We start from the raw sequence: 6,112 nt of genomic DNA on the forward strand, positions 1-6,112 counted from the left end.
ATGCAAAAGAGCACAGTTCAGATATTGTTAACTATTGAAGCGGGTTTTATACACGTTTCTGCTTTTTTAAATTGACAATTTAAAATTGTATTCGCCAACACATCAACACGTTTTGTGATTGATTTACGGATTTATTACAGAAACTTGTCAGAAGCAAAGATATTGTACTAGCATAAGCGTCGATTTCGGTGGGGACTGTGGGTACGCGTACCCACCAGATTTCGTCATGAGTCATTTTGTACCCACCACTTTTAACTTAAAGTCCATAATAATTTGACTTTTGGTTCGATTTTTTTGACCGTTTTCAGTGGTTAGCAATATGAGAGAGAAATTTGGCAATCATTGTCTGACCCATTATAATATTCATTTTATTTTATTTTTCGTGTTAGTATTTATGAGGGAAAAAACAACGTGTCAGTTCTCGGGTTACGGACGAGCGCTCTGAAAGCGCCACTAAAAGACTGCTTTAAAACTTTCACAGAGACCTCAAACAGAACAGCTGCCTTTCTTTAAATTGAATTTCGTTTTGTATTAATTATATCTTAATTTTAATCAATGTTTCATGAACCAATTGCCTGGATTTAAAAGAAGTAAATATAGCAGACAATCACGACATTGGAGGCGCTGGCGAGTGAACTAGAGTTCGTCTCATAAATGATCCAAAACTCAGCGTATAATGCACATTCACATTCACAGCGTATTTAGACACATTTAGACGCATTCATAATCATTACTTTTACCGGTTCTTTGTGGCAAGCTTTATGCGTGCGGTCGTGCGCTTGAGTGCGGCTATATTACGTAAACGCTCATTACTTAATACAAAGCATAAGCCTCTTCCTGCATGCAATCTAATCTACTAGCCTACAATGTCAGTTGGTTATATCAACATATGTCAAATTAAGTTACACGATATCAACTTATTATAACAGTTAATTAAACATTAAACATTAATTTGAAATAACTTAAAGCGTATGTATAGTAGATTAAACAAAGGAACTGCAAGGGATTAAAACCCCGCCCACACGCTGGTGAAAACTGGAAAAAACGGTTTTCTTTTGATTCCCTGAGAGGAGATCGATTAGCATTGGGGGTTGGCAAAGAATTAGCAGACCTGGGGGGTGGGTGGTTTGTACATTTTTTACTCTGTGTAAATTGGTAGCAGCTAAAACAAAGACTGCAATTAATTACATTTTGGAACTAACTTCCTTCATGTCGTTTTATTTATACACTGTAAAAACTTTTTTTTTTTTTTTGAATTTTAATTACATTGAAAATTACATTGGTTTCTTTTCAGTGTAGGACAGTTTGTCAACAAAATGCAAAAATATAGTATATGTATAAACATCGCTAAAACAAAGAGTGAATAAGAATTAAAAAAGTAATGATGTTTTTTTATGTTTTTATGCACTTTTAGTTTTGTTGCAATTTCACCAAAAGCTTATAATTAGGAGATACACACAACACGCTAAACTTATATTCTCTATATGTTAAAAATGTTGTAAAAAAAAAACAAAAAACAAAACGTATTCTTATATAATAAAAATAACAATAACAATATGATAGCCTAAATTTATATTGCGCTCAAAATGATTTAGATATGGAAAGAGGAATTCTTCTCAACTACCACCAATAAAGTTTTAAAATTCTTCTTTAGAAAATATTATATTTTGATGTTTCTGCGCAAGTTCAGCAGACAGTGTGGTTCGGGTTTGTTCCGATCAGAGCTCGTGAGTGGAGAGCGCATTTCTGAATATTCCGCAGGGTCGCTCGCTCAACCCAGATGTCCTGTTGCCTGGTTCGAAAATATGTGGAGTAAGGGCTGCTTCCAACTAAAAGTTTTAGTTGTTCATTTAAGTCATTCATGGAAAAATCTCCCCTTTATATTAATTTAATTACTACTTTAGCCTACAGGATAATGAGCGTTTACGTAATATAGCCGCACTCAAGCACACGACCGCACGCATAAAGCTTGCCACAAAGAACCGGTAAAAGTAATGATTATGAATGCGTCTAAATGTGTCTAAATATGCTGTGAATGTGAATGTGCATTATACGCTGAGTTTTGGATCATTTATGAGACGAACTCTAGGTCACTCGCCGGCGCCTCCAATGTCGTGATTGTCTGCTATATTTACTTCTTATAAATCCAGGCAATTGGTTCATGAAACATTGATTAAAATTAAGATATAATTAATACAAAACGAAATTCAATTTAAAGAAAGGCAGCTGTTCTGTTTGAGGTCTCTGTGAAAGTTTTAAAGCAGTCTTTTAGTGGCGCTTTCAGAGCGCTCGTCCGTAACCCGAGAACTGACACGTTGTTTTTTCCCTCATAAATGCGAACACGAAAAATAAAATAAAATGAATATTATAATGTTTTTTTGTTGGATCAGACAATGATTACCAAATTTCTCTCTCATATTGCTCCTCATTACCACTGAAAACGGTTAAAAAAAATCGAACAAAGTCAAATTATTATGGACAGAAGTTAAAAGTGGTGGGTACACAATGACCCATGACGAGATCTGTACCCACCGTCCCCACCGAAATCGACGCCTATGTGTTTCATAACATGTAAAGGGAAACATGATAATATAAAAAGTACTGTACAGTAATGCAGAAAAGCGCATTACAACCATGTTAAAGCTTTTTAAAACGTTCAGATGCAAAAAGGAACTAAATGTAAAATTAGATAATGATATTGCGCAAATGCTCTCGGTCTCTTCAAAGGTCTTCGCGAATTATTGTGTTATAAGACTCAGTTATCATACATCACGTCTCTTCTACTGTAAGTAGCCTACACAGAAGAAAAAAAATAAGACAAATGATGCGCGTTTGAGTCGGATTTTTATGAAGAATATGTGACTGTTTATGTAACTGGCAAAAGAAAACTTCGCCAACCAAACGCTTACCAAAAAGCGTGCATGTGTATGACAAAGTACTGCCAAAGCACCGAGAATCCCTGTCATGTTACTTCAATATCATAAAGTATGCTCAGGATGAAGTCGAGCACACATACAGTATTGTCGTCAGTATGGCCACATGAAACACGACTGCCATCTACAGGTTTTAGTATTTCCTGCGTCCAACACCTAATCCCCCTTCTGATGGATCCCGCAGAATTTCGGAAGTGCTCGCGGCATTCTTCTCTCTGAGACGCGCATTTTTAAAGGCCACATCTGTAGATATCCAGCATGATATTTTTCCACATTGAGATCTGATGTGTTTTCAAAGTGTTCCTTTAATTTTTTTGAGCAGTGTATATACAGTGCTATGCATAAGTTTAGACACCCATGCTAAAGTTGACTAAAAAGAGGAATAAAAAATCATCTTTTGGAAATTGAACTTAATGCCTTAATTAAAAAAATTAGGAAAAATCCAACCTTTAAGGACACCAATTTTCTTTGTGAATGAATAATGTATCATAAATAAATAAATGTTCTTCCTTAAAATACAGGGTACATACATACCTAGAGATTGGCATGGAGTACTTTCCATAAGATCATCTCTCAATGCAAATCAAACCAGCTATTAGGCTAACTGAAATAAAACCATGCCAATCTCTAGGTATGGTGAAGGCTATGTGATGATGTGGGGCTATTTTAATCCCAAAGGCCAAGGGAACTTTATCAGGATGCATAGTATCCTGGATCCATGAAATAACTGGCCTTTAAAAATAAAAATCTGCCTGTCTCTATGGGAATTTAACATAGGGGTGTCCAAACTTATGCACCCTGTATTTTAAGGAAGAATATTTATTTATTTACGATACATTATTCATTCACAAAGAAAATTGGTGTCCTTAAAGGTTGGATTTTTCCTAATTGTTTAAATTAAGGCATTAAGTTCAGTTTCCAAAAGATGATTTTTTATTCCTCTTTTTAGTCAACTTTAGTATGGGTGTCTAAACTTATGCATAGCACTGTATATATATATATATATATATATATATATATATATATATATATATATATATATATATATATATATATACATACACAGTGAGGAAAATAAGTATTTGAACACCCTGCTATTTTGCAAGTTCTCCCACTTGGAAATCATGGAGGGGTCTGAAATTGTCATCGTAGGTGCATGTCCACTGTGAGAGACATAATCTAAAAAATAAAAAAATCCAGAAATCACAATATATGATTTTTTAACTATTTATTTGTATGATACAGCTGCAAATAAGTATTTGAACACCTGTCTATCAGCTAGAATTCTGACCCTCAAAGACCTGTTCGTCTGCCTTTAAAATGTCCACCTCCACTCCATTTATTATCCTAAATTAGATGCACCTGTTTGAGGTCGTTAGCTGCATAAAGACACCTGTCCACCCCATACAATCAGTAAGAATCCAACTACTAACATGGCCAAGACCAAAGAGCTGTCCAAAGACACTAGAGACAAAATTGTACACCTCCACAAGGCTGGAAAGGGCTACGGGGAAATTGCCAAGCAGCTTGGTGAAAAAAGGTCCACTGTTGGAGCAATCATTAGAAAATGGAAGAAGCTAAACATGACTATCAATCTCCCTCGGACTGGGGCTCCATGCAAGATCTCACCTCGTGGGGTCTCAATGATCCTAAGAAAGGTGAGAAATCAGCCCAGAACTACACGGGAGGAGCTGGTCAATGACCTGAAAAGAGCTGGGACCACCGTTTCCAAGGTTACTGTTGGTAATACACTAAGACGTCATGGTTTGAAATCATGCATGGCACGGAAGGTTCCCCTGCTTAAACCAGCACATGTCAAGGCCCGTCTTAAGTTTGCCAATGACCATTTGGATGATCCAGAGGAGTCATGGGAGAAAGTCATGTGGTCAGATGAGACCAAAATATAACTTTTTGGTCATAATTGCACTAAACGTGTTTGGAGGAAGAAGAATGATGAGTACCATCCCAAGAACACCATCCCTACTGTGAAGCATGGGGGTGGTAGCATCATGCTTTGGGGGTGTTTTTCTGCACATGGGACAGGGCGACTGCACTGTATTAAGGAGAGGATGACCGGGGCCATGTATTGCGAGATTTTGGGGAACAACCTCCTTCCCTCAGTTAGAGCATTGAAGATGGGTCGAGGCTGGGTCTTCCAACATGACAATGACCCGAAGCACACAGCCAGGATAACCAAGGAGTGGCTCTGTAAGAAGCATATCAAGGTTCTGGCGTGGCCTAGCCAGTCTCCAGACCTAAACCCAATAGAGAATCTTTGGAGGGAGCTCAAACTCTGTGTTTCTCAGCGACAGCCCAGAAACCTGACTGATCTAGAGAAGATCTGTGTGGAGGAGTGGGCCAAAATCCCTCCTGCAGTGTGTGCAAACCTGGTGAAAAACTACAGGAAACGTTTGACCTCTGTAATTGCAAACAAAGGCTACTGTACGAAATATTAACATTGATTTTCTCAGGTGTTCAAATACTTATTTGCAGCTGTATCATACAAATAAATAGTTAAAAAATCATACATTGTGATTTCTGGATTTTTTTTTTTTAGATTATGTCTCTCACAGTGGACATGCACCTACGATGACAATTTCAGACCCCTCCATGATTTCTAAGTGGTAGAACTTGCAAAATAGCAGGGTGTTCAAATACTTATTTTCCTCACTGTATATATATTCAATGTAAATTGTGATAATCGTAATTAATAATCGCAATTACAATTTCAAGGGAATAATCGGCAATTATGATTTTTGTCATAATCGTGCAGCCCTGCTGCACCACCTTCTGAAGTTTGTCAACTGCAACTGTGCAGGGGACTGTGACACTCTCAGGTGCTGCTGTAAAAAGCAAGGCGTCAAGCATATTTCTGTTTGTGGGAACTGTCATGGTAACTCTTGCCAGAACATCAACCAGCCAGATGATAACAGGAGTGAGGGAGATGTAGGGGAGTTGGATGAAATTTTAAACTGATTTAGTAAGTTTTGTTTTGTAATTGTTCAATAAAACCATTTTTATGTGGTTTTTGTATGGACTTGGAGTCTAGACACCTAGACACCTATAGGAACACATGGTAAAAAAAGCTATTGGTAAGAATTTTTTTTGCAGATTGAAAAAAAAAAGCCTAACTTTCCCTACCTATTAGTAAGTATGCACAAAAGTAATAGAGGTGAGTG

Source organism: Squalius cephalus (genome assembly GCF_949319135.1).
Source record: "Squalius cephalus genome assembly, chromosome: 24".
NCBI lineage: Eukaryota > Metazoa > Chordata > Actinopteri > Cypriniformes > Leuciscidae > Squalius > Squalius cephalus.